The sequence below is a fragment of the Mustelus asterias genome, chromosome 20, assembly GCF_964213995.1.
Source record: "Mustelus asterias chromosome 20, sMusAst1.hap1.1, whole genome shotgun sequence".
Lineage (NCBI taxonomy): Eukaryota > Metazoa > Chordata > Chondrichthyes > Carcharhiniformes > Triakidae > Mustelus > Mustelus asterias.
Window position 1 is genome coordinate 41,379,997 of NC_135820.1, and position 24,335 is coordinate 41,404,331.

Consider the following 24,335-nt stretch of genomic DNA (forward strand, 5'->3'; position numbering starts at 1 on the left):
CCCTTAGTGTCAGGGTGACTAGCTAGGTTAAATGCATGTGGTTATGGGGATAGGGTCAGGGTGGGATTTTGGTCGATGCAGATTCAATGGATCGAATGGCCTCCTTCTGCACTGTAGGATTCTATGATTACTGAGAACTCAAGTTAGGAAAGTTACTATTAGCAGGCTACACCTAGTAGCAGCAGAAGCCTTGGGTTATCGTTGCACTCCTGAATACCAGGCAATATTGACTGAGGTGAATTAGACATGGTCAGTTTGATATGGTGGGCTCTATTTTAATGTGGGCTTTTGGACCTTGATATCAGGCTGAAAAACGTGTCTGATCCCATACTTGCCTGAAGAGGAACCAGCTCAATGACTTCACCACAGACAACCTCCTAATTAGTGGGCTAAAAGTCTCATTAAGGACAGCGGGAAGGCTCCAAATGCTGCTGGCTCAATTAGAGGGCTGGCAGCTTCAGCTGGCAGCTCTGAACTCTCAGCAATGCCACCATGAGAGATGAACGCTGCCGAGGGAAGTCAAAGACCTCGGAGGCACCTCATCATGGCACAGCCCTCACAGAGGTAAGTGGATATTAAAATTCAGCATAATTCGGAAGAGTAAGGCCCTTCTGATCACTGGGCAAAGGATCTCAATGGGAATATTTGGGATGGCGGGGTCAGTATATTCAGCCCATCTACCCCACTGTGGGGCATGGAGCTCCAATAGCACCCCCCACCCGCTGCCAAGGGATATTGATGACCTCTCCATGTGGTAAAGTATCCCGAAGTAGCTCCCCATTATTTTACCGGACTCTTCTTTTCCCACCGCTGGGACGGCTGTTAAAATTCTGTCCATTTAAACTAAAACTGGAAGCAAATTACTTAACTAGTTTGTTCAAAAGTGTGCAACAGTCTGAGGCCTGTAGCACCTTAAACAGCAAGTACAGGGACCAGGAGTCACCTGTCCAACTGGATGTCAACTTATTGTGTTACCCATGTAAATGTAATGATGCATTCTATGACCGTAGTGATGCTGACATCTGCTGATCTTTCTAGCCAGCATTTTATGGTAGCTTTGAAGATGGAAAGTGTGCTATATGACATACACGTATATATGGGTGAGTCTGGCATTTAGTGAAACTGATGTTGGAAGATTGATATGGGTGTCGAAAGCGGCTGAGAACAAATGGTATGGCTCCCTATCCAGTTTTCCAACCTACCTACACAAAGAACAGGAACACACTTTAACTTGGGCAGAAATTCTCAGTCTATGAAGGTGTTACTTGTATTCAGATTCTCTGTTTATTGTGAATCATTGAATGATGTTAACATCTGCTGTGCAAGTCGCTTCAAATTTCAGGCAACTTTCAAAAGCTGACAATATATGGACGGAAGCATTTCCTATTAAAAATATTTTTAAAAATTATTACAATATTAATGGTGATGATCCAAGCTACAGATATTAGAACAATTTATCAATGGTCCTGGAATTAACCAGCCTCAGTTACTGTTGAAACTAGAAATTCCTGCAATTCAGCACCATGCACAGAATTAGCAGCATTTATGATAACATACCCTGAGAGCTAATAACTGCGGGTGAGTGTGAATCATACTCCCAATGATGGAACAAAATGGCTTGAAATATTGGCATGAGTATCCATTTTCAGTGCTGCTGTTAACAAGCGAATTAGTATGGGAGCTGATGCGCGATATAACTCACGAGGCTAGAGATGCTCGAGGAAATAAAGGCTTTTATTGACTACTACAATAGAGCTACCATATATAATACACGATCCCAGACTGAGGGGTCCCAGACAGAGCAGTGACCTTTATACCTCTCCCAGGAGGCGGAGCCCGACTGGGATGTACCATCATAACTATAATACAGGTAGAACAGCCCAACCCTAACCCCAACAGTAACATGTAGAACAACCCAACCCTAACCCCAACAGCAACATATATACAGACTCATAGTACTGGCCAGACCCTGGCTCAGTACTACCTGGTGGGAACCAACGATGGTTCACCACATTCACCCCTCCTTTGAAGACAAAGGCCGGTGGGGTACAAAAAAAATACAGAACAATTGTTCATCAGTCTATAAGTTCAGACGGTCAGGGGGACCGCACCGTCGTTGTGACCTCCTCAACACCGGCGATGACGCCGGAGTAGGCACTCGCGGTGGCGTTCTCCCCAAGGCGGTGTCCAACTGCTCCTCCAATGTCTCACGGGCCGGTTGACCCTGAGGTGGTGACAATCCGTTGAGTTCGTGCACGCCTTGAAGTGGTGACCATCTCCTGGACTCAGGCAAGCTGTACACGGGAGTAAAAGGGTTAAGTGATGGTCCCGATGCTGCCCGCGCCGTGTCAGGAGGGGAAACAGTAGTTGGGGGGTCTCTAACAGGAGATATGGGAGCGACAGGGGTTTCCAAGCCCCCTGCTGGTGCCAGGTCTCGAATCGAGACCGTGTCCTCTCGCCCGTCAGGGTATGCCACATAGGCATACTGAGGGTTGGCGTGGAGGAGATGGACCTGTTCAACCAAAGGGTCGGACTTGCGGGCCCTAACATGTCGCCGCAGGAGGACAGGTCCTGAGTACATCAACCAAGACGGTAATGAGGTCCCAGAGGAAGACTTCCGAGGGAATGAAAACAGTCTCTCATGGGGAGTAGCGTTGGTTGCCGTACACAGGAGTGAGCGTATGGAGTGGAGTGCATCAGGGAGTACCTCTTGCCAACGGGAGACTGGAAGGCTTTTTGACTTCAACGCCAGTAAGACAGCCTTCCAGACTGTAGCATTCTCACGTTCCACCTGTCCATTACCCCTAGGGTTGTAGCTCGTGGTTCTACTAGAGGCAATCCCGTATGAGAGCAGGTATTGCCTCAAGTCATCGCTCATGAACGACGAGCCCCTATCACTGTGGATGTAACAGGGGTACCCGAACAGGGTGAAAAGATCACGAAATGCTTTGATAACCGTGGCAGCGGTCGTATCAGAGCAGGGAATGACAAAAGGGAATCGTGAGTACTCATCAATGATATTGAGGAAGTACACATTCCGATCTGTCGAGAGAAGGGGGCCCTTAAAGTCCACACTCAGTCTTTTGAAGGGACGAGTGGCCTTAACGAGTTGTGCCCTGTCAGGTCGGTAAAAGTGCGGTTTGCATTCCGCGCATACCCGGCAGCTTCTAGTTATGGACCTGACATCCTCCACTGAGTAGGGTAGATTCCGGGCTTTTACGAAGTGGTAGAGCCGAGTGACCCCTGGATGGCAGAGGTCATTGTGGAGAGCCTGCAAACGATTCTCCTGCATACTGGCGCATGTTCCACGCAACAGGGCATCCGAGGGCTCGTTGAGTTTCCCTGGACGATACATGATGTCGTAATTCTAGGTGGAGAGTTCGATTCTCCACCTCAAGATCTTATCGTTCTTGATCTTGCCCCGTAACGTGTTATTGAACATGAACGCCACGAACCGCTGGTCCGTAATCAGGGTGAACCGTTTTCCCACCAAGTAATGGCGCCAATGCCGGACGGCCTCCACAATGGCCTGGGCCTCCTTTTCCACCGCTGAATGTCGAATCTCGGGGCCTTGGAGGGTGCGAGAAAAAAAGGTGACGGGCCTGCCCGCCTGGTTAAGTGTAGCGGCCAGGGCGAAATCAGATGCATCACTCTCCACCTGGAAGGGGATGGACTCATCGATAGCGTGCATCGTGGCTTTTGCGATGTTGGCTTTTAGTTTTTCAAAGGCCACTTGAGCCTCTGGTGCTAGGGGAAAAGAGGTAGACTTGATGAGCGGACGGGCTTTGTCCGCGTAATTGGGAACCCACTGTAGTAGTAAGAAGCCTAAGCATCTTCTCAGTGCTTTTGCGCTAGTGGGCAGGGGAAGTTCGAGAAGGGGACGCATACGGTCTGGATCAGGGCCAATGACCCCGTTTTCCACCACGTATCCGAGGATAGCTAGGCGGCGCGTGCGAAATACACACTTCTCCCTGTTGTAGGTCAGATTCAGGCGAGATGCAGTGCGTAGGAATCTAAGGAGGTTGGTATCGTGGTCCTGCTGGTCATGGCCGCAGATGGTGACGTTATCCAGGTACGGGAAGGTAGCCCGCAGTCCGTTATGGTCCACCATTCGGTCCATAGCACGCTGGAAGACCGAGACCCCATTGGTGACACCAAAAGGAACCCTTAGAAAATGGTACAAGCGACCATCCGCCTTAAAAGCGGTGTATTGTCGGTCCTCTGGGCGAATGGGGAGCTGGTGGTAGGCAGACTTTAGGTCGATGGTGGAGAACACCCGGTACTGCGCAATCTGGTTGACCATGTCAGAAATGCACGGGAGGGGATACGCGTCCAGCTACGTGTATCTGTTAATGGTCTGACTGTAGTCAATGATCATCCGGGGTTTGTTCCCACTCTTGATCACCACGACCTGCGCTCTCCAAGGACTAGCGCTAGGTTGTATGATCCCTTCCTTGAGGAGCCGCTGAACCTCGGATCGAATGAAGATCTGATCCTCAGCGCTGTAACGCCTACTCTTAGTCGCAATGGGCTTGCAGCCTGGCACGAGATTCTGGAATAGGGAGGGTGTGGTAATCTTAAGCGTCGAGAGGCTACAAGTGGAGCGCGTTGGGCAATTTGGAGGCTGCTGTTCTCCCACTGAAAGCGGAGGGAGTGGCCCACCGTACTGTAGGGTTACACTCTTCAAGTGGACCATGAAATTTAGTCCGATGAGTATTGGCGCGCAAAGGTGCGGTAACACCAGGAGCTTGAAGCTCTCGTAAACTGTGCCCTGCACCTTTAAATTTACCACGCAACTCCCTAGCACGGTGACAGACCGGGACCTTGATGCCATCGAAATTGTCTGCTTGACAGGCTGGATCTGGAGGCCACACCGCTTCACGGCGTCTGGGTGGATAAAGCTCTCAGTGCTCCCGCTGTCAAACAGACAATAAATTGTGCATTTGTTTACCTGTATGTCCATCATGGACTTGTCGAGTCTGTGAGGCTTTGCCTGGTCCAGGATGATCGACGCCACCGTTGGTTCGTGAACGCCACTGCAGGCAGCTGAGATCGATGATGACGACCCCTGCTGGTCATTCACGGTCGGTGCCGACCAAAATGGCTGCTCCCATAGGTCGCACGTGGGCGATGGCGCCAAAATCAGCGACCCCTGGTGGTCGCGTGTCTCTTGCGACTCCGTCGTCTGGAATGGCGACGTCCTGGCCTCGCACGTGGAAGAAACCCTTGACGATGCCGACGACGAAGAACCCTGCTCCGGGGAGTCGCAGGCCGCACTGCTGTTCCTGGAAGTAAGTTTGGATCGACATACCTTCGAATAATGCCCCTTCTTGCCGCAGGCGGAGCACAACACCGCCTTAGCGGGACATCGCTGCCGATTGTGCTTCACTCCCCCACAGAAGTAACACCGCGGGCCACCCGGAGCTGCTGCCGTCGTCAGGCCCGAGGGTGGGCACGCCATCGCGCAGCTTTTTGGACCCGCTGGACGAAGAGGGGTCTGTGACTGCTCCTGCCACGCTGTCTCCACGTGGTCTTCGGGATACATTGCCAGGCTTTTGGAAGCCGTTTCTAGCGTATCCGCTAGCTCTATAGATTTAGTGAGATCGAGATTACCTTGCTCCAACAGCCGAAGTCGGATATAAGATGATCCGATTCCCACCACAAACGCATCTCGAGCGAGGTCGTTCATGTTCTGGTCTGCCGACACTGCTTTGCAGTTAAATTCCCTGGCTAGCTGTAGGAGCTCGCACACATACTGTTCCGTCGTTTCGCCAGGCTGCCGTCGTCGAGTGGCTAAGAGATATCGAGCATGCATCTCGTTTGGCGGTTTAATGTAGCGCTTCTTAAGAAGCTCGAGGGCCCCTTTGTAGTCGGTGGCCGCACGGATCGCTAGATATACAGCGTCGCTTACCCTCGCGTGGAGGACCCGGAGTCTGTCGTCGTCCGTGGTGACCGCTGCGGAGGCTTCGAGGTAATCCTGAAAACATTTCAACCAGTGGTCGAAGGTGTTGGAGGCGCCCGCCGCACGTGGGTCCAGTGTAAGACGTTCGGGTTTTAACATTTGCTCCATGCTCTCTGTATCGTTTTCTTTTTTTTTCAACGACGAGAGTTCAATTAGTAGTCAATAAAATTGATGCGCGATATAACTCACGAGGCTAGAGATGCTCGAGGAAATAAAGGCTTTTATTAACTACTACAATAGAGCTACCATATATAATACACAATCCCAAACTGAGGGGTCCCAGACAGAGCAGTGACCTTTATACCTCTCCCAGGAGGCGGAGCCCGACTGGGATGTAACATAATAACTATAATACAGGTAGAACAGCCCAACCCTAACCCCAACAGTAACATGTAGAACAACCCAACCCTAACCCCAACAGCAACATATATACAGACTCATAGTACTGGCCAGACCCTGGCTCAGTACTACCTGGTGGGAACCAACGACGGTTCACCACAGGAGCAGAGATTGATTAGTTTTCTTTGGAACTACTATCTGCGAGCATGGGCTGAATCTTAATCGGCCAGCACTGACTGGGTGTTGTATAATAATGGATGACTGGACAATGGAAATTTGAAATAAATGCTCAAATATTCAGATCATCAGAGAGTGGACATAAAACTCAAGATGCACGCCAGGACCCTACAGATGTCCTGGAATGCTGAAAGCTCCATGAGAATTGCCCGGGAAGTCTGAACTTACGAAAGACAATTCCTATACTCCCTTAGCTCCTGGCAGAAAGTCTTCAAATTGTAGTTAGGGTCAGACTTTCAGTAGTTCTGATTTACTTAACTGGACAGTTACACAGGAAATGTTAGACACAAAATCCTAGTCTGAATCCTTGGTAACTTCAAAACTGACCACTGACACCCCCGTCACTGACACCCCAGTCACTCGCATTGACACCCCCGTCACTGACACCCCCGTCACTGACACCCCAGTCACTGACACCCCAGTCACTCGCACTGACACCCCCGTCACTGACACCCCAGTCACTCGCACTGACACCCCCGTCACTGACACCCCCGTCACTGACACCCCAGTCACTCGCACTGACACCCCAGTCACTGACACCCCAGTCACTGACACCCCCGTCACTGACACCCCAGTCACTCGCACTGACACCCCAGTCACTGACACCCCAGTCACTGACACCCCAGTCACTGACACCCCAGTCACTGACACCCCCGTCACTGACACCCCAGTCACTCGCACTGACACCCCAGTCACTGACACCCCAGTCACTGACACCCCAGTCACTGACACCCCAGTCACTGACACCCCAGTCACTGACACCCCAGTCACTGACACCCCAGTCACTGACACCCCAGTCACTGACACCCCCGTCACTCGCACTGACACCCCAGTCACTGACACCCCCGTCACTGACACCCCAGTCACTCGCATTGACACCCCCGTCACTCGCACTGACACCCCAGTCACTCGCACTGACACCCCCATCACTTGCGCTGACACCCCCATCACTGGTGCTGACACCCCCATCACTGGTGCTGACACCCCCATCACTGGCGCTGACATCCCCATCACTTGCACTGAATCCCCAATCACTGGCACTGACACCCCAACTCTCCCCTACCCTTTGATTCCCTCCCCTAACTTCCCAACTTCCCCCTTGATTAAGCTAACACCCAACTTGCCAACTCTCCCCTGACCTCCAGGCTCCCTCAACCAACACTCTGACCCCAACCTGACTGCCCATCCTGACTACACCAACCCCCAAGCACCTGCCTTTCCCACCGACCAGACCTTGCTGCCCAGTACCACCCAACATATCTGCCTTGCCTAGCACTGATCTGACTACAGCTCCCATCCTGACTATCCTCTGAGCTGCTTTACCACTCTCACCTATCCACCTCACAACCCTACCACCTGCCACTCTACCCACTTGCCCTGCTCCTAAATGCCACCTCACCCATCTACCATCTTTCCCACTTACCTAATCCGCCTACTCACCCTACCACCTCGCCCAATCACTCATTCATCCATTAACATCTTCATCCATTTACCGATTCATCTATTCACCCATTCACTAACATTCCCACTCAACCTTTAAACTTGCCTTATGCCCCCTCAGGCTGTAAAAATGGGGTGTGGCTTATCTTCCCCCCAATGCACCATTTCTGTGATGATGTTCTTTATTGGACAGTTCCAAAGAAGGAGGGATCAAAAGACCCGGCCAAAAATGCAAAGCAGTGTTGGGGTATAGGAGAGTACAAGTGAGGCAGAAATCTGATGTTGGCTGATGTTCCTCCGAAGATCCAGGTAAATGTTTATGCTGCAATAATTTTGTCAAATGATAACCTACAGCATTTTCACCATTGAATTTCCCTTGTGAAACTACAAAGTCTTCTTTTCCTATTGTTCCTAGATGGTTCTACCCCTGTGGTTTCAGCAGAGCTAGAGACAGTATGCTCGTTCCCATGCTCTGAGTGTTCAGATATACGTGGTCGATGTACAGTGGGTTTTGAAGCCCTACCAAAATATTGTTTCACATCCACCTGCAGATTTGGCAGCTTACTGGGCAATGGTGGTGGTGAGGGGGGGTGGCGGTGGCCGGGATAGGTGGCAGTGGCAAAGCAAAGCAAAAGGACTGGAGTGAGATCACTTTGAGCTCTCTTCCACATGTTCTTTTTTCATCTTCCAGTCATGTGCCACTCACAGTTCCCTGATAGCAAAGGGTTGGAGAGCACTCTGCTGTAATTCAGTGAGGGGCTGAATGACCATGGGAAGGCTCTCCTCCATCATATTCAAATTGGAAGTTTGAGCGTGCAGGCCACTGATCAGAGCAAGCATGTAATAAGGTGCTAAGTTGGTGGCTGTATCTCATGATCCATGCAGATGGACACTCCCTTTTTCCATGGAGGTAGACCTCTGCACTTAGGCCTGAGACATTATAACAGTCAGGTTAGAGAGGGATTCCTCTAATCTCTGTCCATTGGTTTGCAGCGCCTCTGGATATGTGGAAGGAACCTCACACATTTCTGCTCCATAGTCCTCTGCGTTGATAACTCCTGAGAGTCAACATGTGCCTCCAGAGTCTAGAGCCCCTTGATAGGGTCTTTCCATTGTTGTCCCAGTCTACAATGCCTGCTCCTACTCACTTGTATGGCTCATCAAGTTAAAATCTAACTGTCGTGGTTGAGTTAAAAAGAACGCTACTCCACGAACCTCCAGTTCCAATCCGCTGTCAACTGTTCCCACTGCGACCGGTGCAAGTATGCCAATCTAGTCCAGTGAGTTCTGTGTTCATTTTGCTTTTTTCTGAATGATGGAAGGTTAGCTGAGCCACAGCAGGTGAAGACTGCTTATCTCGATCAAACGGTTTCAACGCTACCTGAACTTACGGACCTCTGAAGCTGAACCAAGAAGAAACCCAGTGTTCAGGCTTTTTTTTTGTTTGAGCATGTATTAGGAGCTTCATTAGCTGTAAGGTCATAAGGTGTATATCTTCAGCTTGGAATGCTTAGTTGGTGTAATAACCGTTCACTTTGTAACTAGATAACCTTTCTGCACTCTCTGACATGTGGAGTGATGTAGTAAATGAAAATGTAAACATGAGTTTGTTGCTGCAAGATTGGCAGGTAAACCCTTTAACACTAACATTGGCCAACTGTTTGCTTCAACCGTACTCATAATCAGAGCTCTTTTTTGATTGTAGCTCTGATCGTTTGGAGATGACAAAACAATAATTTGGTACTGGTCCAAATAAGTTGCTAAGTTTGTCAAGGCAGCATTCTGTTGAGTTATTATTAATAAGTAACATTCTTTTCGCATTTGGTACAGATCTTTCTTGCTATCAAAGATTATTTTTCAATTTCCAAATACAAAAGGGAGGAATGTTATTACATGTTATACTTGTTATTACATGTGACACTTCAATACTTCCCGTACCTCCACACTTTTGTCATGTTTGTTTGATGGTTTTATCAAATTTCACCGAGATGCCATTTTTTTTCAGCTCCCCTGCAAACTCTTTGACCTCAGGTTCTGCATTTTACCTGTTGATGAGTAGATGAATGTCAGAACCACCCTTGATGAATTTACTCCCAAGTGAAATTAAGCTGTTGGCAGGAAGGTTAATTCCCAAATTTGTTACAAAAACTGGGCAAATGCCATGAGTCAGTGTGGATACCATCACGGAAAATGGCCGCGCTAGAGCAGTACAAATATTAGTAAATAAAACTGCCGGGAAGTTGGACAAGGAAAGTAACGGCTAGAAAAGAATCCAGCCAAAAAAAACGATGTTCGAAATTTTACTCCCATTTTGGTACTCTGAATTTAATTGTTGACAAAAAAAAACAGGATGCATTTTAGAAGTCAGCTTTTATTTAGTAAGTAATTATATTGTGTGATTCCTCAGAATATGAACTAGTTTGGCCTTGATTTTGTTTTGTTTTCTCTAAACTGGGAAGGAGTAGGTCAGCGGTGGGACCACTTGCATTGTAGGTCAGAGTGAATAATAAAAACCACATAAGTGCAATAATACTAGACAATAGTCCAAACTTTGGTTCAGTTTTATTGAACTTCCTCACCCTTCTTGTTTTATTTTATAATCAGTAAACATTGCCAGGGAAAAGTTATTAAGATCGAGCAATGTTAAGTTAGTGTTTTACTAAAAAGAAACATTATTTTCTGGAAGATGAGGTTTGGTGAGAATGTAAATTAAATTGGGAATATTCATCCGTCACCAAAGAATAGACACGCAAAAGCGAAGCATACATAAGTTGCCACTTCAGCTTAATCATTCAGTGAGTAGCACACAGCCTGCAAAATACTTTGCTCCAACTTCCTAGATAATCATCGATTTCTCATTTTCACTTATCCTCACAATATTATACCCATAATATCAATAATAGCACGTTTGCTTCATGAATTAGTGTCTTTGATTGTTCAGTAAAACCTACTGTAGTTGACCTTGCATCTCACCCAACGGTTGAGGGCGGCATGGTGGCACAGTGTTCAGCACTGCTGCCTCACAGTATCAGGGACCCAGGTTCGATTCCCGGCTTGGATAACTGTCTGTGCGGAGTCTGCACATTCACCCCATGTTTGTGCGGGTTTTTTCCGGGTACTCCAGTTTCCTCCCACAATCCGAAAGGTTAGATGCATTGGCCATGCTAAATTCTCCCTCAGTGTACCCGAACAGGTGGCAGAGTGTGGCGACTAGGGGATTTTCACAGTAACTTCATTGCAGTGTTCATATAAGCCTACTTGTGACACTAATAAAAAAATTAATAAATTGTGTACGAGAGGAGAATATGGTACCATGGATGGAACTAATTATAGAAACATAATTAGAATAATGAGCAAAACTCAAGATAGATAAGTCATCAGGATCGGCACTCTAATCTGTTGAAGGGAGTTAGGAGATGGCACAGTTTGTGCCCACAATTTTTCAATCCTTCGTAAATAGAGAAACTGTGCTGTGGGACAAGATGATAGCCAATGTAAAACCTTTGTTCAAAGATGGGATTGGAGACTAGATAATTTGTTGCTGTTAGTGAGCTAACTCCTAGGGTAGAATCCTGTTCCTGCCAGCAGCAGAAATCGTGGCAGGTGAGGGCACTCATTTTGGCATTAATGAAAAAAAATCAGTTTCCGTCGGTGGAAAGATAGTTTGGGATTTTGTTCACCTAACGTTCAAGGCGGGTAAAAGTCAGGTTGACATTTCTATGAAGCAATGTTGAGAACCCTATTTACATTCATTAGTTTGTTCATTCAATGGCCAACTTACATTGCTCTTCCAAATTAAAAGCCCCTCCAGCGGCTAATTGGAACGTTCTGTTTTACGAATGTATAGGAGTGGCCGAGCTTCGCTTCATCCATGACTTGGAGGTCAGGCGATGCAGCTTTTGCCTACCTTTCACACCATCACTTGAGGTATACTGGGTGCTTGTAGCACATGCAGCATCCAGGCTAGGCGTTGGAGGCACAACCAGAGGGGAGGGGTGAGACAGAGGCAGGACTGGTAGGGGGACAAGGACCAGAGTGGAAGAGTGAGATGGAGGCAGCACTGGGGGAGGGGGAGTGGGGGTGTAATGACAAGAGGGGAAAAGTGAAAGGCTGTCAGGGGATAGAATTTGAAAGAATGTCCACAGAAAGTTGCTAAATTGTCTAGGGGGCATTTTCATCAATCAATCCAGGGGATGAGGCCACACACCGCAGGAGGAATGTTTAAGATAGTGACCTGGCACTATGCAGGCCATGTTAGACAGCTCTGCATGCCTTGGTCCCAGTCTTGCTCAGGGCAATGTCTCTCTGGGCAGTCACGGTTATGCAACTGTAGGGCATTGCCCTTCAATTAAGGGCTTTTCGCCCTGAGGTTAGGGTCATAGTATTGGGAAGCAGATAGGCAAAGTTATATGCAGGGGAGGTATGTGGATTCTCTAGATCGGCAATTATAAACTCATGGCGGGGTTTGAATGGTCTCGTGGGGGGACTTGGAAAGTAAAGGTGCATGTGGTCTCGAGAAGAGAAGGTGTCAGATCGACAAAAGGCATGGGGACATTAACATTGAATTGAATGGGTGGAGAACAGGAATATCAATGTGCACCATAATGTCGAGGATAATGGGGGGAGGCTGGATTGTGAAAGGAGGAGTGGAAATTCGGAGGCAGAGTCTGTGGAGGAGGATGGAAGGAATTTGATGGGTGACAGTGGGAGGTTGGAAGTTGGTCACACTCACATAGCTAAGGAGTACCTTCTTCACTTTCAGCATTCAATAACAGTTGGAAAAACAAATGTGAAAGAAGCAATATGGGAGGAGTCTCAATGCGTGTGGGAGGAATTCAGCACTACTATTTTGTGCCAATTGTAGGGGCACCCTATTACCTATCTGCTCAAGCCATGAAGATCAAGGCTCAGGTGAGTACTGGTTTTGAGGGTCAAATGCCCACAGAGAGAACATTGCTCCTTTACTAATGATGCACATTCAGGTGAAAATCCATTAAGTCTTGGGGCTGCCGTGAAGTTGGTCTGAATGGCCATCTGTTCCTGACAGAGCATGCAAAATGGGGAGGAGAATCATACACTAAAGGGCAGTGGCTGCTGGACAGAAGCTACATGCACATTACAAGCCTCAATATTTCCACTGCACTGGTCATGGCTTACAAGACCTTACAGTTATGACATTAGTACAAGGCTAGGTATCAATAGTTAGTGTCTAGACTAATGGAGGAGAGATGACAAGAGCCTGACTGAGGGTTAGAGCACATGGGTGTATTCACCCTAATCAAGACTCTCATGAATGTGAGTCAAATCTGAGGGAGATGCTCATCCATCTGTGGACCTCAGGGATGTTATTAGCCTGCAAGGGGTGGCCTGGGGATGCCATTTCCAGATTGAGAACAGGCCTAGGGCTTGATTCTTGGCACAAAGTCTTTGATAGAGCAAATGATTAGCCTCCTGAAGATGCATTTCTGACTTTTGGACCAGTCAGTCAGGGATCTCCAATACTCGCCACAGAGAACATCATCATGGTTTACTGCACTCTGCACAGCCTTGCACTGCATAGGAGAGGTATGTTGCCTGAGGGAGAAATTGAGGAGTGAGATGTCTCCTCAATGAGGAGGCTATTGAAGGGATGACTCTGAAGAAGGCGAGGATTCAGAGAAGCACATGAAGAGACTATTGCACTCTTACAGCACAGCAGGCCTGTCCATGACAACCTGATAACTACTAGATCCCTGGAGGTAAGGAGTAAATTCTCACAGTCACTATCTCTTTAGCTTTCACTGCATGGAATGCCTCAAAACTTTCATTCTCGGCTAGAAAATCTCACAAAAGTTCAATGCTCTCATAATGATTATGGAAATATCAGTGTTCACCGAGTGCCCTAATGATGGGATCCTCCTTGGAAGGGTTGACAGCATGTCTAAATGAGTAGCTTTGGCAACATGTGGCCACTGTGGAATCTGATTTGCATTCTCTTAATGCATGTTGTTCAGCGACTCCACATAATACAATCTAGTCCTTTTATTCACCCTTTCATTAAGTCAGTGTGTATTCCAAATTAACAGGGATGTGCTCCTGTCAGTATGATACCAGCTTAATATGGCAGAGCAAACGTTCATCTCACTCTTTCATGCTTAACACATAGATGGCCTCGGGACAGCTTCGTATGTCCTATTGCCAGCGCTTATCAATGCAGAATGCTGAGGCATCATCTTACTACTGCCCATCAACCCCGAATCACCATTCGCAAATCAGGAAGCAGTAATCATTAACATCTGGATGATGCAGTAAATTTGTGAGGCATGTTTGCATTGTCCTCACTGACAGCGCTTCACCAGGACAGTGGTTTGCTGAGGTGCAGCCACTCAGGACCCTGCAATTGTTGGAAGCCTTAAAAGTATCTGTCCTGGATGACCTTTGCATTAGGGCGAAACCTTGGCCAGTCATTATTGACACAACAACCGATGACAACATCTTCCCTTCATGGTCCCTGCTGAGGGCTCTGGAAATTTATATGTGCATCACTTTGAGAGCATCACGGTCCTCAACATGGTCTAGCTTACAAAGGCCAATCCTTTCTAGAGATCCAGAGTCACTGAGAGCATAACGTTTCAGATGGAGTGTGGGCAGTGCCAAGGTGCCCATTGGGCATGGGGACTTTGCCCCTTGGGTAGGGCCAGGGGGCAAGGCTGGCACTGCCAGTGTACCCATGCCCAGCGGGCACCACCTCCTGCCACCCAACCCCCTAGGTGGCCCCAACTGTCCCGCTTCACTCCAGCGGGGTCGGGCCACTAATTCCCCGAAGGTGGGGAGCTAGAGTGAAACACCCTGGCAGGGTGGAAGAGGCTAGCTGGCCTGGAGAATTCAGTCCCGGGCTTGTTAATAGCATTTAAATGATATTTAAAATACCATTTAAATGCTAGCCCCACCTCCCCGCTGATTTGCGGAGCAGACCACATCGCCCCCCGCCCTCCCCCCACCCCTCCTCAAATCTGTGCAATTCTCCCGGCCCATTGCGCTAAAAAATTAGCGCACCAGGATGGGAGAATCGCGGCCTACATCTTACTATAGAGTGCCATGGAAAGCTACGGGCTTCGAAGTTTAACATTTTTCATACAATAATCTGATTAAGTAAACACCATTCCAATTGGACATATGATTATAAAGTGAGTCGCAACGACTAATTGTGCCACCCACAAACAGCAGGCATTAGTGCTATAGCATCAAGAATATCACAAACCCCGATGAGCATTTCTCCAGCTGAGAATATCGTCTGAGAGATGCATTGGCCGACATCAGTGATGTGTATTTCCTGATGTCGGGGATGTGGGAATAAAACCAACTCACTGTGGTGAGAATTTAAGCAACTGGAGATAAAGATAGGGGACAGGATTTTCCGGCCATGCTGGCCTCAGAACTGGAAAATCCCACCCAAGATCCACAGGCCTTTGCATGGGCTTCACTCCTTGCCCGCTACGATCCCCGTGGCAGGCGAGACAGGAAAATTCCCCCCAGGATTTCATTGGGGTGCTACATTTTGAACTCTTAAATGACCATGAGATGTTGAAGCAAATTGACCATAAACTGAACCCTTGAAACTCGGAGAATATACATTTACAAAAGTGAAAAGTCTGCACAATGAATGAACACCAGTGCTATCAGTGTGCATCCAATACTTCTTAACCTTTCTAACACTTCTGCTATGTCTGGCTGACACACCCAGCAGAGGTGGAGGCAACTTGCTGACTGCTATGCTGTGCTGTCTGAGATGACTTTGGCAGGCATCCTCCAGTGGCCTGAGGTTTTGAGGATTCCAGCCTGCTAAATGTTTCCTGCTCAGGTACAGGTGGACCCTCCTTGCCTGACCAGCTGGAGGTGATGGGATCACTGCAGAATGGCAGGGCGCACTTGGAGTACCATGGGATGAAGCCCCGGGGTGCCTGTATGGTGAGCCTCCTCTCTTCGGGTGCCAGCGGGCCCTCCCTGACTCCACGAGGAAAAGGCACATCTGGAGGGAGGTCGAAATCCCCCCCTTGCCTAGCCACTGCTGAAACGCACTCAAGGTTAGAATGATAGTGTGCAGGTCCGAGCGCAAATCTGGCAGAAACTGCTGGATCTGGGTCTCTGAGGCAGCTGCCACCCTTCCTATAGAGATTTCAATGCGCTCGCATGCCAGAGCCACAACTGCAAAGAGTATGCAGATGGATTTCTCCATCTTTCAGTCAAGTTTGTGAACAGCCTTCGACAACTCTGCCTGATGTTCCCCTACCTGTCTCTGCATCTCCAAGACGTCTGTTAGGTAGGGCTGAGTTCAGGGGCTCATCATTGGACTTGGTCTCAGCAGAGGCCTGGTCTCCAATAGTCCTTCGAGTGTCACAGACCTCGGCTGTCACTGCCTCCACCAGCTGTAGGCCCGTGTCTGTGAGTTGATCACCAGACTGTGACTCCAAGCTCACTCTTGAATGAAGTCCCTCTGAGGTGTGTGCATCTGCAATGGTAGAGGATACTGGTGAACACAGTAAGTTCTTCCTTTGAGGAATCTTCTGCTGCCTCCTCAGAGGTGGCGTGGGGGATGTGGAGTCGTCTGGAGAATGACATCCTCCCCCTTTTCTTGCTGGTACTTGGACCAGAGAGAAAAGAAATTTAGTGATTGACTAAGCAGACTCATACATTAAAGATCACTCAGTCATTGCCCGCATCTCATTGATGTAGACTGCATACTTTGAAGACATATGCCAGAATTTTACCGCCCTGCCCATCACGGGATTCGCAGCAGGTGAAGGGCAGACAATGGGAAGGTCCGTTGACCTTGGGCAGGAGTTTACAGTTTTGGGACAAGCGAGACTGTAAAATCCTCCCATAAAAACCATAGAGCCTTTGCCACAGGAAGTAGTTACGTGTACACTTTTTCCTATTAGCTCTAAAGAAATAAAAGAATGTCACTTACCTTTGCAGTGCAGCCTCTGGCTAGGTCACATTCAAAAGGACAACCTGATTTCCTGTAAAGGTTCTCAGACAATTATGAGGCCACTCCTTAGGATATTCCAGTTCCAATTCTCTTCCTGCACCTCGTGGTGCACTAAGACAGACTTTTGTTTGTTTCCATAGCTAGTTGTTCCTGGGACAGGTCACTAGTCTGTCTCCAGAGGATTATAGCTTGAGGGCACCACTCCACATCAAACATGGCTGACCAGGAGTCGTTCCCCCCACCCCCCCCCCCCCCCCCCCCTGCTCTTACCGCCTGCCACTGGCATGTTGGAAGGATTTGCAGATTGACACACAATCTGTTTTGGCTGCATTATGAACACACCTCCCTTAGCCATCAAGTGGAACTCGAAGCCGGAACGTCTGGCTCAGAGGCAGGGAAGCTACCCGTTGCACCACAAGGCCTCTCATTCGGATATGCAAGCCTCCTGTTCATTGTCTTAGGCAGTTTGCAAATGCCTTAAAAATGGCCAGCTTCAATTTTGGGTCAAATGTTTTCAGATATCCCTGAAACTCAGGGTGTTATGTTCCAAATTGATCCTTTTTGTGCCTTCAACAGACACGTCAAGATTTGCTTGCTCATTCTTCATCCCTCCATTAAACACTTTGAGCTTTTTACTTATGGTTATTAATTATTTTGACCTACCTGTTTTCCTTCCAAACTCTAAATAGAGCATATAATTGTCAATGCTCTTTCTACCCTCCCCCAATCATGTTCTCCTAATATTATGTAAATTTGCTAAACAATTTACTATCAAATAAACCAAGAATGAAGAGTAATAATTTTAAAATTAAAATCCATTGCCCTTAGGATATGCAAGTTCTCTGTGTATCTTTACAGAATATAGAGAAACAATTTTTGAAGCGGTAAGAGTTCGTCGAGTTCATTGAGTTCATCTCGTCATTTGGAAATCCATTTTTGCCTCACACATCAGTTCTTTTTAGTTCACCGCTCCCCAGAATAAAGCTGACAGTCGCTTTCTCCGTCTTGAGCTTTGTTTCTCTACAGATTTCATTATCCAAACTTTGCCACATTCCAAAAAGGCTATCAGGAAAGGCATTCTGATCCACATACCCACACTTTACATTCCTTCGCCTCAGTTCTGTCTGATCATTTCAAACTGTCCCATTAGTTTCAAACATGCACTCAAAATACATTATAGTATTGTGAAGTTTTGTATGGCATTTTAGGATTTATTTTGCTCTGTTTTCTAATATTAGTAAAAAATGGTATCATGTGTGTTCAAAAGTTTTCTCTAATTTATCCTAAAAATCTTTTTGTATTATGATTAACGAATATGCCTTCACTAGTTTTTTCTGGATACACAATAGGTGATATTGAAATAGCACTGGTCACATTAGTTGCTCCAAATTAATTACTTTTTAAATGATTTTGTCTTAACTAACTACCTGTCAGTGTATGCTTAACACATTAGAAACATAGAAACATAGAAAAACTACAGCACAAAACAGGCTCTTCGGCCCCACAAGTTGTGCCGAACATATCCCTACCTTTTAGGCCTACCTATAACCCTCCATCCTATTAAGTCCCATGTACTCATCCAGGAGTCTCTTAAATGACCCTATTGAGTTTGCCTCCACCACCACTGATGGCAGCCGATTCCACTCGCCCACCACCCACTGTGTGAAAATCTTCCCCCTAACATTTCCCCTGTACCTACCCCCCAGCACCTTAAACCTGTGTCCTCTCATAGCAGCCATTTCCACCCTGGGAAAAAGACCTTCTATTAAGGTCTAGCTGAGTTACAGTTTCACAGCTACTGATCCCTTCTGGCTACTGAACCAGTTGCCCAATAATCACAGTGATAATTAGTAGGCTGTTAGATCACGGGGGGCGGGGGGGGGGGGGGAAATCCCAATACTGCAAGCCCGATACGGTCTACAAAATTAACCATTGCACGTGTGGTACTGCCCTTCTTCCTCTGCCCCATCCCTGTGACCCTGCACATTTACCATGGCTAATTCACCTAACTCACACATCTTTGGACACTAAGAGGCAATTTAGCATGGCCAATCCACTAAATCGCACATCTTCGGACTGTGGGAGCAAACCCGGGCACCTGGAGGAACCCCATGCGGACATGGGGAGAAGGTGCAAATTCCACCAAAAACTCTGCAATATCCAAGGCTGGAATCGAACCTGGATCCCCGGTGCTGTGAGGCAGTAGTGCTAACCATTGTGCCACCATGCCACCCTTCATTTGCACCTGTAATTTATATAAATGTATTTATATAAATGAATTTACATGTGTTGAATGTCAAACTTCTCCATTATACAAATGCCACATATTTTTAAAATCATGTTTTTAAAATGTATTTATTCTATTTTATCTTTTACCTGAAGTCTATTTATATATCTCAATCATTTATTGCATTATCTGTAAAACATTACAGTTAAATGAAAGCATTCAGGGCTTTTAATTTCCCAGTGTGCTGACTGTGGAAACACATCAATGTGAATGGCTGCAGACCCTGCTTTCTGACATTTCTGCAACTAGATGCCAGATGTCCTTTATTTGGGTTCAGATTTATAACAGTCCAAAGATGTGCAGGTTAGCTAGATTAGCCATGCTAAATTGTCCCTTAGTGCCTCAAGATATGTAGGTTAGGGGAATTAGTGGGGTAAATGCGCAGTGTGGTAGGCCAGGGTAAGGTGCTTTGTTGGAGAGTCAGTGCAGACTTGATGGGCCAAAAGGCCTCCTTCTGTATTGTAGGGAGTCTATGGTTCTATGATTCTATTATCAGGAGAGGGGAGTTTCTGCTGCATAATTGTTATTTTTTATGACCAGCTTTCTTCAAGATCAGTGACGAATGCCATCATTTCACCGCTGATCACAAAATACCTCTCCTTGGTTCTCTATGGTAACCTTCTCCTTACCCTTAAATGAGACAATGGATGAAGCTTGTATGTGTAATGGTGTGTTTGTTGATACTAAAATATTATTACCCATATCCGCTGCTATAAAACAATTCTTTTCGAATGCTTTTGCCTTTGCCAGTTTCCTTCCCTCCTTTCCTAAATGTGTTTGTCTAGTTCCTGGAAGATACTTCCATTCGCACTGGTCCCTGTGGCTAACATTTGAGATTTCATGATGTTTGTCAATTTGACTGCGGCCATTGTAGGCAGGGCCAGATCTATCCTTTCTAATATTTGTACAAGTGCATTAACCATGTATAGTGATCTGATGTGAGAAACATAATGGATCTTGTATTTCCTATCACATTGGCCATCTGTGAATAATTCCAGTGCTCTCCAGAGCTCTGATAGCTCAACTCAGTATGTACCAGAAATTAAGCCCAGTGACTTCCTGGTTCTGTTTTATACCAATTATTACACTTAACTTATCTTTCCTTCACATTATCTCCATTATAACCCAGGCAACCAGAGCAATCTTCTTAGATTTTACAGGCTGTTTAAAGTCCAGATGCCCTCACTTTCTCCTTAATTCTAATCTCACATTAATTATGCCCCATTTACAATGTAACTCAATCAGCACCACTGATTCATTGATTCAATCAGCACACAACTGACACATTCATTAACCTTCTGCAATGTACTCAGTGCTCACAATCTCCAGCTGAATGGCTGAATCATTCTACTTTGACCTGCTTTCAATGGAACAATAAGAGCAGAAAATATTTTGCTGTCTCCTGATCAGTGGAAACAAGGTGGCATCGCCCTAAGATAGTATGGAATGACTTACAACCCTGTTTCTTTAGCCACCACAATCTTCCTCAGGGACTACTGCATAGCAACCCAACAATGACTCGACCAGGAGACACATTTAATTTGCAACTTGGGGTTCTAAGGCATACCATTGCCTTTGTGGATAGTACTGGAGGGAATGGACACTTTGCACATATCCTGATATCAGCAAATTGGCTTACCAAAGATGAATTTTCCTGTAATTATGTGGAGCAAGGTGTTCATTCACAAAACTAGCCTAGGTTATTGCTGCTCAGAGTACATGGGCTGGCCTGTATTGTAGCATCCTGAGCTGTTCCAGCAAATTTGCCCTCTGTCCATAACCTGCCAATCAAATGCAAATGGTGTTCAAAATGGAGCAGACCTCCTGCCAATAAATCCAGGCACCTATACTTACTATTGCCTGAAGTCTGCATCTCACCTCCTCTCTCCCTACAAGGTACGAGACAGGAGTGTGATGGAATATTCTTCACTTGCCTGGATGAGTGCAGCTCCAACGACACTCTAGAAGTTGGACACCATCCGGGATAAAGCAACTCCATGACTGGTACGCCATCCACCATCTTAAACTTTTGATCTCTCCACCACCAGCGCACAGTAGCAGCAGTGTGTGCCATCTACCGGATGCAGTGCAGCAACTCACCCTTAAACAGCACCTTCCAAACATGTGAATGCTACTATCCTACTGGCTAGAAGGAAATGGGAATGCAGGTGCATTCATCACTGTTCCCCTCTACGCCATACACCATCCTGACCTGAAATCATATCACTGCTCCCTCAGTGTCGCTGGGTCAAAAGCTTGGAACTCCCTCCCTAACTGCACTGTGGGTGTACCTACATCTCAGAAACTGCAGCATTTCAAGAAGGCAGCTCACCACCACCTTCTCAAAGCCAACAAGGGGTGGACAATAAATGCCGGCTTAGCTAGTGGAGCCCACATCCTGTAAAATAACATTTTTAAAGTGCTCAAGTTCTCAGCATGACTTGTTCTGGTCTTGACATGGAGGTCAACAATTTCAGACTGTAATTTCTCTTTTCCATTTGTTTCATTTACTTTGCATGAGTCAGCCTCTATCCTATTTATCTTTCTTTGTTCTCAGACAGCAGCCATTCATTATCTGACATTCATATCTCCTCTGCACCCATATTTTGATTCTGCTTGCTCTGTCCCGCCATTTAATGTCTCCCATCTTCTACCCTTTCACGCCAACTTTCCCTTTTTTTTTTCCAGCCTTCAACTATTTAAAAGCTGTTATGTTTTCCAGTTTTGATGAAATGTTAACTCTGTTTCTCTCTCCACCGATCCTGCCAGATCTGCTTAGTATTTCCAGAGTTTCCTGGGTTTATGGTTGATTTCCTCCATTGTTAAAGCTACTATTACAAAATGTGATTTTCTCTTTTGACCAGAAAACAAGAATAATCCTGTTACAGTTTTTCTTAACTCTGATTACACCTCTGTGAAGGACTTGAGACACTCTTCTATATGAACGATGCTATATAAATGCAAGTTGTTGCCGTTAGAAATCATATCATAGAAACCCTACAGTACAGAAAGAGGCCATTTGGCCCATCGAGTCCGCACCGACCACAATCCCACCCAGGCCCTACCACCATATCCCTACATATTTTACCCGCTAATCCCTCTAATCTACGCATCCCAGGACACTAAGGGGCAATTTTAGCATGGCCAATCAACCTAACCCGCACATCTTTGGACTGTGGGAGGAAACCGGAGCACCCGGAGGAAACCCACGCAGACACGAGGAGAATGTGCAAACTCCACACAGACAGTGACCCAAGCCGGGAATCGAACCCAGGTCCCTGGAGCTGTGAAGCAGCAGTGCTAACCATTGTGCTACCGTGCCGCCATACCGGAGTACCCGGAGGAAACCCACGCAGACACGAGGAGAATGTGCAAACTCCACACAGACAGTGACCCAAGCCGGGAATCGAACCCAGGTCCCTGGAGCTGTGAAGCAGCAGTGCTAACCACTGTGCTACCATGCCGCCCATCTACAGTCCATCTCCCTATCCTGCCCATTTCGTTCCACTGATTTTAGGGATTTTCTGATGTATCGCCGTTAGTTTGGTCCATATATTTAAGAGTTTTTTTCTCTCATTTCTGCTAAAATCCTGCTTGCTCTTCTTCATTCCTATGAGTTTGCTGAGTTCAAATGGAGATGAATCTTTTTTTATTCATTTGTGGGACATGGGCATCGCTGGCTGGCCAGCATTTATTGCCCATTGCTAGTTGCCTGAGGGCAATTGAGAGGCAATCACATTGCTGTGGGGCTGGAATCACATGTAGGCCAGACAAGGTAAGGATGGAAGATTTCCTTGCCTCAAGGACATTAGTGAACCAGATGGGTTTTTCCACAATCAGCAATGGTTTCACGGTCATCAGTAGATTCCTAAATTCCAGATTTTTTAAAATTGAATTCAAATTCCACCATCTGCCGTGGCGGGATTTGAACACGGATCCTCAGAACATCAGCTGAGTTTCTGGATTAATAGTCTCATGATAATACCACTAGGCTATTGCCTTCCATCACACAATCTCCTACTCTTAATCATTCTTTCCCAAGGCCTTCAAAACAAAATCGCCATTGCTCCCTAAATCTTTCCTTACGACGATCACCTTCAGCTTTTGAAAAGCCAAGGTTGGCATTGCCTAATCAGCACTGTCTGATTTCTGTTGTCTTTTCTTTAACTGCCTCCAAATTTCATGCTGTCCTGCACTCTGGGCCTTGGCCTCTTCACCTTGGTTTCTCAATAAAAAAGTTAATGAGTTTTTTTCATGTTCACTTAATTGTGCTGTCGAGCTTCAGTATGTACAGCAGTATCAGTTAAACCAGTAACCAAGAGCACTGATTTTACATCAAATAACAATCTTTCAAACTGTTTCTCTTATTACGCACACTCTGTTTCATTTTTTTTTAAAGGCAACATATTTTAAAACTTGCGGTGTTAAAGGAAGCATGAAGTTCATTGAGTTCATCCCGACTATTTGGAAATGCATTTTTGCATCATCCATCACTTTTAGTTTGCTCCTCCCTAGAATAAACCTAACAGCCTCACTCTTTATCCTGCACTTCAATACTCGTCTTTCTGCAGTTTGTATAGTCAGAACTTTATCAAGTTTTCTTTTGGAGGTCACCATAGAGAAAGCAATAACTGCACAGGACAGCATTCTTCTCCACAAATTCTTTATTGTGCTTATTTCTTTCTAGCTGAGTTCATGGTTTTAAAGTTCACCAACATATCAACTTTATTTTAGCTTTTGGGGATTAATTTGAAGTGCAATTTTCTCTTCTTGCTGGTCCCTTGGAGCGAAAAGGGCACTTGTCACAGAATCCTAGATTAAGGAGAGGGGGAGAGAGAGAGAAAAGAAAGGGGAAGAGAAAGAGGCTGTAAGAGTTAGGGGTAAAGAGAGTGCGTGGTAAAGAATGTGGTAAAGGGAAAGTAAACTGGCTAAGGGAGACATAATATTATTTTAAAAATTCAACATCCACATCAGCAGTCTGTTGGTCAGATGAGGGGTTGCGAACATTCTTCTTACTCTCACATCTCCTACCTTTGTCATCCACCCCTGCTTTAAGACTATGTGCCCAGACAATATCTTGGCTTTAGTATTAAAGAGTTGTG